General features: G+C 40.8%; 1 long non-coding RNA gene across 1 annotated transcript; it reads right to left on the reverse strand.

Moving 5' to 3' along the window:
- Positions 1–2,734: 2,734 nt before the first annotated feature.
- On the reverse strand, positions 2,735–8,733 carry LOC120643915. The gene is made up of 4 exons (XR_005663243.1): positions 8,483–8,733; positions 7,493–7,573; positions 4,916–5,027; positions 2,735–3,411 (listed from the first exon to the last, which is right to left on the reverse strand). It is a non-coding gene; the product is annotated as an uncharacterized LOC120643915 (long non-coding RNA).
- Between the last annotated feature and the right edge of the window lie 3,148 nt (positions 8,734–11,881).

An 11,881-nucleotide genomic window follows, 5' to 3' on the forward strand; every position in this document is an offset into this window, starting at 1 on the left:
TATACTTATTTTTATATAGTAGTAGTCTAGTATTAAGGTATAATTATAAAAAATAGGGTTTCCTTTCAAAATTTTCATATATATCCTTTGAAGTATCTTAAATTTAGTATATTAATATACTTGAAGTGATAAATACATCATACATCATGAGAAGAAGGAGGACCATATACTGATGATGAGAGTAACTACACATGAGTGTAGAAAAAACTTATATATACACACACACAATCAACAAATATTATCTGATGACGACGACAGCATGCGCCTCACCACCTGACAGCAGCAGACGACGCCCGCTTTGGGCGCGGGCGGAGTGTATTTCCCGTTCTCGATGTTCAGTTTACAGTTCACCAGGACATCCTTCCTGTCTTGCTCGGTACAGATCCTAATGCCACTCACGGAGCGATCTAGACAAGCTACTGCGAACACTGCCATGACGAGGAGGAAGAAGCAGGCTGCTTTCCCGGGCAACATCTTACTATCTTAGTGCTAGTCTGGGATTTGGTGACCAGCAACTAGCTAGTCTGATGAACAAGCAGGGCCGGCCAAGTTAAGTTTCGTGCTGTGTCTTGATCGAACTTCAGTAGGTTGCTCTTTTCTCCTCTCTATATATATAGAAAAGGAATGAAAGCGTGCTCTATCTAGATATTATACTTGTTTTTATTTTTTTATTTTTTGCGTGATGATGCAACTATGCAAGGGATGTCAACAGATATATAGATATCATGCTCTACAAGAAGGGAATATATCAGGTGCAAACCAACCTCTCCGTACAAACTATAGAAACTTCAACCTGGACCATCAGATTAATATCCAAGGGGGAGGGGCGCAGAGAGGTGGGAGGGGGGATTTGCAAAAGTCTGATTACCCAATCCAAGGGCGGGTCCAGATTGTAAAATTACCCAATCCCCATACCACTTGAATGTTGATTCAATGACTCAGATTGGAGTTTTCATAGTTTGCACGGAGAGGTTGGTTTGCACCTGATTCGTTTTCCTACATGAAATATAATCTATCCGCCGAATTGAAATAAACAAGCATTGATGAGCGCCCTATTTATCTATATGCATATCCTATCTATATCTATAGTATATCTACCTATATCTATCTGTATATATACTGATTTGAGGCTATTAGAAAATTCCCATCTCATACCGGCAGGAGAGGAGCCCGACCTAGGCATTGTACCGTGGTAACCGTGTGAATCAACGATGAGGCGCTGACAACATCCCCCGTCATGGCAGCACGGCGGTACTGATATTTTAAGAATTTTATCGAAATTGGTTGAAATTTGTTGGAGATGACTCAGTATGACTGGCAGCTACTCTATGCAAAGCAGATTGGCTAGAACTACACGTGGACCCCATGTCAAGAGCCGGACTCTGAAAATAAAATCTCACGTTCACACTATAATTTTTTATTAAAATTTGTTGGAGATGAATCGGTATGACTAGCATATATTTTGTGCAAAACAGTGTAGCTTGAACAACACATGAACTATGTATACCTAAAATTAAGGATACTTGCAAAATCCAGCTGCTAGCTACAACCATACAGTATCGTCAGTACCAGTGGATACATGCAGGCTGCCATATAAACCCGCAAAAGCAAAGGAGCGCTATGCGGGCTGCTGCACCCGCCCCACTTGCAACTTGACCCCCTATTAAGGTTTTTAGTCAAAATTTTCTTCCCTGTCCGGATTTGGAGCCGGCTTCCCCTTATGTATTGTCATTTTTAGAAATTGCTTCCAAAAAGTTATCAGAATATGCTTTATTATGCTGGAGAGCATAAACATGGAACTGGAAACCATAACCAACACACTGTTATCCAGTGAAAGATACATTTCAAGAAGATTACAACTTATTGATTTTGTTAATTAACCACGCATCTTCCTACAAGCTCCATCATCTTCACCGCGCTGTGCTCCCTCTTCTCGTCATCCGTGAGGATCTCGACGATGCAGTCCATCATCTTGCTGTCCTTGCTCTGCATGTGCCTCACCACCTGACAGCAGACGCCGGTTTTGGGCGCGGGCGGGGTGAATTTCCCGTTCTTGATGTTCAGCTTACAGTTCACCAGGACGTCCTTCTTGTCTTGCTCGGTACAGATCCTATTGCCACTCACAGTCACAGAGCGATCTAGACAAGCTGCTGCGAACACTGCCATGACGAGGAGGAAGCAGGCTGCTTTCCCAGCAGGCAACATCTTACTATATCGGTGCTAGTCTGGGATTTGGGCTAGTTTGATGAACCAGCAGGGCCGGCCAAGTTTAAGCTTCGTGCTGTGTCTTGAAGTTGAGAGTGTGGTGCAGTTCTCACCTCTCTATATATAGAAAAGGAATGGAAGCGAGGTCTACCTAGGATATTGTACTTGTTTTTATTTATTTATTTATTTATTTATTCTGCGTGATGGATGCTTGGGATGTCAACAGATAAATATAGATACTCAAATCTGCACCCTATTTATGTATGGATATCTATCTTCGTATCTGTATCTATATTATATCTACCTATATCTATATTATATCTATCTATGTCTATACTGATTTGAGGCTATTAGAAAATTCCCATATCATGCCGGCAGGAGATTTCCTTTATCTAAAAAAAAGGGTCTGCCTCCGTGTAAAGTGACTGAGTTTTTATTATGTATAAGTCACTGTATTTTTTGGGTAACTTATTTTTTGCTAATGTGTAAGTCAATGCCCTGGACCATTGAATGTCCATCCTAGGGAGCCTGATTATAAGTGGGCTTCGCTATGTTTTGTAAGTGTTGAATTCAAATTACAAGGAGCAAAGCCCAAACATATATTAACAACCCAAATATGACAAAGCCCTTAGGTGCTGCTCTCTCCTTACTGTTTCATACAAGAAAAAGATAAGAAAACATGAGAACGTCAAGCATGTTCATATGACAAAGCCCATCAAAAGATGTCAACAGAAAATGACCAGAATTTCGCACCAAGCAAATTGCCATCCAAAATAGAAGAAGAGCCACCCTGATCTTCAATCCATATGCAGACTCTTGGGTGCTGGTTGATGTCATCATAGAAAGGCATCATCTCAACACTTTTAACCAAGTCAAAGAAGAACTTGAAAGCTGCCAACAGTAACATTCGTAGCCCTCAAAGACTAAGCAGCAACATCATTAGGGCATCGGATGAATGCATAACTGCGAGCTGGTCAACAGCAATACGGTAATCTGGAACATTAGCAGATCCCACCAACCGTCCCGAAGCACAAACAGACAACATTAAAAGAATGCTCAAATCTTTAGAAGGTTACCACCCTAGAATCAGAGAAGACTGAGGACCTTCTTCAATAAAGATAGGTGAAAATGTCCCGAGCAACTGGAATGTCCTCCCGTACAAAAGCATTGGGTTGAAGAGCTCGAGTCGGCATGTCTAAAGACAACCTAAAGAAAACAACCAAAACATAAGAGCCCACTCACAAGAAGCTAAATCAATTCAGAATAAAAAAACAAAAGAAAAAGCAAACTTCAACTTCACAGGTTTTATCTATAGTCAGTAAGATGCAAAATTTTCAATGGTGCCTGAGGAACCCAGTCAGATGCAAATTGGACATAATGCAAAATACCAGGAACAAATGCACTCTCCCAAACAAATGTGTTCAATGGAAATTTTTGAAATATTGCATCATTTACACATTGTTGACATACATCTCACGGTACAATCACCACTGTAACTTTAGATATTATAAACTGGAACTGATAAGAAATGAAACCATAATAATATATATCAACAGACAATTTCTAAAAGTGTAATTGGTTGAAGGGAACATAAAGAAAAACTAGAAATAAATCACCTTTCATATACATAAATGTATTTTTAAACTCTTAGTCGATCAATTAAAAGAAAGATTTTGAACATGTAGCCAAATATTAAAAATAGAATAGGAATTAAAACAATATAGATGTATCACTCTACTTACATGATAATTCTTCAAGATTTACACCAGGATATGAACTGAAACTTATAAGTATCTAAACTATAATTCCAGCAAAAGGTACATGTAACTCAAATTCAAGAGTTAAAATGAACAGTAATAGATTGCAATATAATATAAGGTGAACAAACTTATATAGAATGCACTAGGTTACCAATAAAATTTCATTCATTTGATTATGCAGTGGATGAACATATATCACTAAAATGAAAACGAGCAGACTGCATGAGTGCATGTTTGGAAACTATAAAAAATATAATTAAAAAAGGATTGGAAATAGTAAAAGTAAGAAAGACAAAAGTGAGAACGCTCATGACAAACCTCCTCTCTACCACTTAGAAATGGCACAAAATACATATAGGATACAAATTCCATAGGCATTGGCCGGGGGATAAATAAAAGTGGAAGGTAAAAGGAGGGCAGAGAATTGAAAAGTGTAAGCAAGTCATAGCTCAAATTTATTAATACATTGCACATCAAATTAGAGCTATTGATCCTATTAGAAGTAGTATACGATCCTGTTGCCTAGTGTAGCCTGAATGTAACAAAGAGAAAAATAGCAACATGCATAACTCAAAGAGACAAAATATAGGATAGGAAAATTTAATACAACCTAACACTAAGCAGCAAGTCAATTGTATATATTAAAATTTCTAATGTATCCAACCGGTGGGGAATGGGGAAAAACAGATCAAGGAAGCAGCACTAAAAAAAGCTGACACTAGTGGAAGTACAGTAAACGCAAAATCGTATGCAAGAATGGTCTGTAGTATAAAAAACAGAACTAAATAACCTTAACAACATCATCTTATCTATTATGTTCTAGTTATAATCTTCAAAAATATCTTCTAGGAAACAAGTATAAAGTAAGCAGAAAACAATATAGAATAAGTTTATATGTACAAAATTCATATAGTATGAAGAAATCAACCATAAGCAAGCATAAATCTCACTTGCGCACCACCTCGGATCCCAAGAGCATCAAAACAAGAACATGGAGACAAGTTGATTGGTTCTCCATTTAGAAGTTGACAGCAGCACTACGATGGGAATGCCTTTTAACAACTACAAAAATATGTATTAAATAATTAGCTCCAAACAAAGAAAGAAGACAACAAATGTTTTACAAATGTGTCGTTACGGTACAAAAGAAATATGGATTACAGTTCATTTACATAATAGTTACGGTGTACCACACAATGTCATTATAGTATGCTTTGTATGTAATAAGTCAACTAGAACTAGACATTAAAAATTTAAGGTAAGATGGAACACTACAGATAAACTAAATATGACAAATAGCTAATTTAGAGTGAAGCACATTTGAAGAAATTTTCAGCATATTTACATGCAATATTCAACAAAGACTCAAAGAGTAGGTATATATTTGGCAGAAATACAAGAATCATGCACTAGGTAGACACAAAAGTAATAAAATAACATTAATGGGTTGGCTATTCTGCAAATGCATCAGACAAAAAATATTAATTACTAAGCACTACAACCTTATGACACAAAGGGTGCAGAAAATATACATAATCTATAAATATGAAATAAACAATTGTCATTACAATTAGTAATCTATACCTTGACACAAAGGGCACACAAAGGAAATAGGAATTACAGTTCATTTGTACATCAATTACAGTGTCACGCATATTGTCGTTGTAGTGTGTTTTGTATGTAAATAAAACTATACATTCCAAAAATAAAAATGTAGGATAAACAGATATTCATTAGGTTGAAAATGCTACTTAAAAAATATAGGATGCTGGCATTGTGTTTCAGTGAACTTGCAAGCTTCCTCTTGAGCATCTTCAATTTAGTGTGCTATAAAAATATAAAAAGGGTGTGTGAAGAATTAAAACACACAAAAAAGAGGAATAAAGAAAAGTCTGCTAGGACATCATATTAACAAATTCATAGAAAATATCAAACATAAAAAAACAGATTGGGTACATCCAGAGGATATCTCACTCACATAGTGCTTGAACAAATTAAAGCAACATTGTCATTTGTCGTCAGATTCATGAGAAAAAGGGGTATTGCACACATAGTTAGGTTAGCACATATAGATAGGTTAAACCCTTTACTACAAGAATCCTGGCTACAAGAATGTATAGATCAGAAACATGAATGGAAATGAAAAGTAACTTATACTAGAAACATGACACATGGTGAAGTTTTAATTATAATCAAGAGAAAAACCATCCTAAATTTCAATTGAAGAAACAATAAAATTTTCATTTTCGAAAAGTATATAATTTCAACACCCACAGGGACCGCAAAACTGTGACAAAATTATAGCAGAGCATTCATCATGAGGCCAAGCAGCAAAGCACATAAAAAACTAACTACATATGAATGGTTAAGGGTGGCACGGGAAGCAAAAAGAAATCACAGCATCAGACAAGGACTTCCACTTGTCATGAGTTCACGATCAACCTTGTCAATGAGCATTTCTAAAGCCATAAGAATCATAAATGCAAAATACATAGGAGAAATATGGAAATTACACAAACTTCTCCAGATGTAAATTTAGAACAATGAGCATGCAATTTTTCCAATAGGAACTGCCAAACGCACCACGCAAATTAAAATGAATTGAAAACCATTAGTAACCAAAAAGAAAATCCAAGAACCTGTAGAAAAATAGACCATATCCCAACCTAGAATCCCCAAATACAACACTAACACACCACAAATCCAACCTAATTGGCCATGAATCGGACACAAACCAACTGGAATTAGACAAATCATACACTAACATGCCACAAATCAAACCATTAGCAACAAAAAAAAACCCAACAACCTGTAGAAAAAAAACCATATCCTAACCTAGAATACCCAAATCCAACACTAATAGACCACAAATCCAACCTAATAGGCCATGACAATTACAAGATTTGTTAACCACTAAAAACACAATTACAAGATACAAAGAAAACTTTATGTAGCTTTTTAATATTCAAGTTGTGATTTCGTAAACCCATACAAATATACCACTCACATAAGTCTTTCTTACAATTAGCATAATCATGAAAAATAATAAAAAGTTACACTTGACAAAGAACTAATGGTTGTTTGTAAACAATTTTTTCCATACAACAACAGGTAAAAAGAAATAGAAAAATCACTATGCTTGGTCAAGTGGGCGTAACATGCACAAATACAAGAAGAGGTAGCACATAAGAGGAACAAAAAAAATACTTACACGAAACATCACAGTATAATGTGCTGTGGACTAGTAACTAAAGAAATGAAATAATTTCAAGAAATTGGAGGATGGGTTGGGTGGGACATTAAATATGTTGACACCAAGAACATTAAAAGAATGTGCAATAAGCTCTAAGTTTTGATACTCATAGAGAGATATGCAGCTTAAACACTACTAGTGCCATCCAGTTTTTCTAAAATAATTAACCTATTTGAAAAGTGAGTCACTAGCAGCAAAGAATAAAACAACAACAGTGCTAGTGTTAACAGGAACACCAAACAAACTGGCATGATGACAGCAACAAAAACACTACCTCTCTGAATCAACACTTGCAATGTTGGTGTTCAGCTGCACTTGGTTGTGTGCCTCGTACCTCCCAAGGAGTAATTGATTACTGCATCATCCGTTCATCCCCATAAGAACTAGTAAACTGGAGAAGATGCACCCAGAAAAAGGAGTTGTCCATGATACAGAAAGATATTTGTATAGGCAAGCAAGACCTCGACATGCAAGAATTGTACATTTATAGGACACGATCACACATGATTTGGTTAAAAAAAAAGTTTGGCCCAGTAAAACTCTCAAATTTCACAAAGCTACACCAGCAAGTCTACCCTGAATTTTTCGCAGGGAACAGAGTAATTTAACACTTACTGGCCACAACAGGGGAATATTATAACTGACAGAGTCATATACTAGTAGGCCAACATATTGTTCATTCCCGTGCCAAAATGTAAAAATCCATTTAACACTCTCAGACCCATTAATGCCTCTCATGGGCGTTATACAAATAAAGTCATGCATGATTCTAACAAACACACTATAGATAATTCTCGTTGTACCTAGAAGTGCTAGTTTCAATCAGATGCATATGACTGAGAGTTGCAATTTTAGTGTACCTGAAGAATCAGTGGGTAACAAATACTGAGCTGCAGGCCATGAACAGAATCAAGACACGAACAATAGGCCTGTGCTCCACATCAATATGCCAAATCTCAATCTAAACAACTCTGATTCGCACCTAATTTAAACTACAAGCTCCTCTCATCTAGGGAAAACAGATCCAGGAAGAAGAACTTCAAAGGATCATGAAACCACCATCAGTTTTGTGAATTTCATCAAACCCTAGGTGACTAACAAATCAGGGGGGGCAATAAATTCGTGAAGCTTAAGTGGAGAATTTGCTAGGGGATCTCCCTGGCGATAATCACAAATATCCTAACACCGATTTCCCCAAAAAATTTCCTCAAATCGCACTCGAATCTGAGGAACAAAAGGCACCTAAAAAATCACCCGAAAATACCAGGAACAATCGGCAATGTCCAGGGCCATCCCCTGCTTCCAATGTGAGCAGGCGGCGCCCGATTCGGTGATGGATGAAGCAGCACTCCCTCCCGCCCTCCTGCTGTTGTGCGCGTGAGAGCAAGGAAGAGACTGGAGAGAGCAGAGCGAGAGAGGAAATGAGAGGAGTCAGAGAGCCACACAAGGAACAGACTGGAGAGACAAGAGCGATAGAGGAAATGAGAGGGGGAGACAGGAAGATAAATGAAAGTGGACTCGCTAAGCCATCAAAATAGGCGACGACACAACAGAGCGGGCCCGATAAGACTATGAGCATCTAAAGCGTCGAACAGTAATCGGACGATTCACAGTGGTGACTTACGCCAAAACAAGATTTCAGTCAACTTAAAAGGAGCAAATCTGAAGAAAAAAATGCCGGCAGGAGAGGAGCCTGCCTGCCGCAGCCCAAGACCAAAAGGCGAAACATTGAACTACCATGGCAGCCGTGTGAATCAACGATGAACTACAGCTAGAAGAAGGGTTTACGGTGACGAAAACATGACGTCCGTGTGAAAAACATGACGGCGGCCGAAAAGGTTCTTCCCGATCGCCAGCACCAGCTTCAGACCGTCCTGGATGCAGCAATCATTTAACGCTGACATATTTTGTGTTGCAAAAGGAGTAATATACATTTTCGTGAGACAAGAACAAAAAAGTACTACCTTCGTTCCAAATTGTAATTCGTTTGACTTTTTCGACTTTAAATTTGACTACTCGTCTTATTTAAAAAATTTGTGCAAATATTGCCAAATTTAAGTCATTTTTGAAGATTTTATATTGATAAAGAAACCCACAACAAAAGAAGTGATATTATGCACAAATTTTTGAATAATACGAGTGGTCAAACTTGTAGTAAAAAAAAATCAAACGACCTACAATTTGGAACGGAGGGAGTAATAAGTTGAACCTAAGGCTAATCCCAATGCAGGATTTCATACTGCAGTTTCCAAGGGTGCCACATTATCTCAAGAGAATGAAACTGGTAAATGAAACTAAAACTCCCAGTGCCACAGTTTCGTCTCACAGTTTCTTAGGCCACCCATAATATTACTGCTACTATGGTGCTGTGATCTACCGCTCCATATGATTACCGTAGCCACTTGTATATGTTTAGAACTCACACACTAGAATACTCTAGATAACCAAACCACCAGATTTGGCAGACAGCTCCAAAATCTTATCCGTGGCTTGTGGACGCGCGACGCAATAATCTCCGATCCCCTGACCAACGATAGCCATGGAAATCAAGCCGCACACGGCATGGTCCCTTGTCGGACGCCTGCGGGCACGAGCGCGGGGAAGCGTGATCGCGGGAGCAGAGGGAGAGGAGGCGCGCGGGGAGCTCCGTCGCTGCCGAGGAAATCGCCGCATCCAGGATCTGCGGAAGAAACGAAGGTGTCCCAGTGCGGTTTCATCCCCTTTCCTAGGACTAGGTAACGGTGCCGGACTCGTTTCGTCGGGATGAAACAAATATCTTCTCTTTCTTCTTCAATTTCTTACCACGTCACCATGTATGCTGATGTGTCATCTTAATTAATGTGTACAAAACAACTATGAATCCTGCATTGGGACTGGCCTAATAAAGCAGGGCAAACTTGGTCCAACTACGACTGTTGGGCCCAGTAGGCCATGAAGGGGCCGGGGCAAAGTCCATATGCCGCCCAAATGAAAGCCCATGTGAATTGGATTTTGCTAAGGCATTCAATACTGTGAATTGGCATGGCCTCCGAGCAATCTTGGAGGCGCGCGGGTTCTGTGAACAGTGGAGAGATGGCTAGGTAGAGATGGGTCTCGCTAGTTTACAGTCAACCGTACGGGAGGCTCCCGTACGGTCGATTTCCCGACAGCAGTTTTTTTTCCGTTTTTAGAAATTTTTTTGTCGTTTTCCGATTTTAGAACATTTTTCTAAGAGAAATTTTGGAGAGAGAAAATTTTTTGACGAGAAAAAAAAATTAAAACAAAAATTTGAGAGACAAAAATTGAGAAATTTTGGAAAAAAAATTTGCATTCAGAAGAGAAAAAAATTGGTAAAAAAATTTTGCATCCGAAAACAAAAAAAATGCTTAGAATAAACAAATTGCATCAAAATCAAAAGAAAAAAAAAGTTTGGGTAAAAAATTTGGTCAGTAAAAAAAATTTGATATAAAAAAAATCTACCTCCCCCACCGACGCCGCCGGCCCGCGGCACCGCCTCCCCGTCGGCGGCCCGCCGCACAACCTAGGGAGGCGCGGGATCTAGTGCGGCGGCGGTGGGCGAGCGCGCGGCGGCCCAGGGGAGGCGGGATCTCGCGGCGGTGGGCGACGGGGGAGCACGCGGCGGCCGAGGGAGGCGGATCCAGCGGCGCCGCCGATGGGGGAGCCCGCGGCAGCCCAGGGAGGAAGGGGAGCGGGGCTCAGGGGAGGGGAGGGAGCGCAGCTCCGGGGGAGGAAGGGGAGCGGCGGCATCGGCCGCGGGGGAGGTGCGCGCGGCTCCAGGGAGGAAGGGGAGCAGGCTCATCGGGAGGGGAGGGAGCGCGGCTCCGGGGAGGAAGGGGGGCAGCGGCATCGGCGGGGAGGGGAGGGAGCACAGCAGCGCTGGGGAGGAAGAGGGAACGGGGAAGGAGAAAGGTGCGGGGAAGGGGGAAGGAAAAAATCGACCGCTAGAGGCGGAAGTTACGGTCGACCTTAAACTCAGCATCGCGGGTAGAGATGATGCTGCGCACATCACGCACGGCGGTGCTGGTAAACGGGTGCCCCGGCCTGTGGATCACTTGTCAGCGTGGTTTGCGTCAAGGCGACCCTATGTCCCCTTAACTATTTCTGCTGGTCGCTGATGTATTGCAGGCCATCATCAAGGACAATGCAATGGTGCACAACCCGCTGGACAGCTCATCCTCCTGCCCGATTCTTCAATATGCGGACGACACGCTGATCCTACTGAGCGGCGAGCTTGGCAAGGTGACCCAACTGAAAATGCTACTGGACCAGTTCTCTGCAGCCACCGGCCTCCGGATCAATTACCATAAGAGCACTGCTGTGCCGATGCACATGAAAGCGGAAGATATCCCGGACTGCATTGCTGTACTGGGCTGTCGCCAGGAGGGATTTCCTCAAACCTATCTTGGCCTCCCACTATCCTGCGAGAAGTTGCGACTGTCGGCGTTTGATCCCTACATCAGCAAAGCAGATCGTTATCTCGCGGGCTGGCAAGCATCCCTGCTTAACCCTATGGGTAGGACGGTACTGATCAATGCTGTGCTTGATGGGCAGCTGTCTTATGTCATGAGCGCGCTTCCTCTTCCGCCCGGAGTGGTGTGTCAGTGGACAAACGGCGGCGTAGCTTTCTCTGGACTGGTGAGGGAGAAGCCACAGGAGCCAACTG

The sequence above is a fragment of the Panicum virgatum genome, chromosome 8K (genome assembly GCF_016808335.1).
Source record: "Panicum virgatum strain AP13 chromosome 8K, P.virgatum_v5, whole genome shotgun sequence".
NCBI classification, from domain to species: domain Eukaryota; kingdom Viridiplantae; phylum Streptophyta; class Magnoliopsida; order Poales; family Poaceae; genus Panicum; species Panicum virgatum.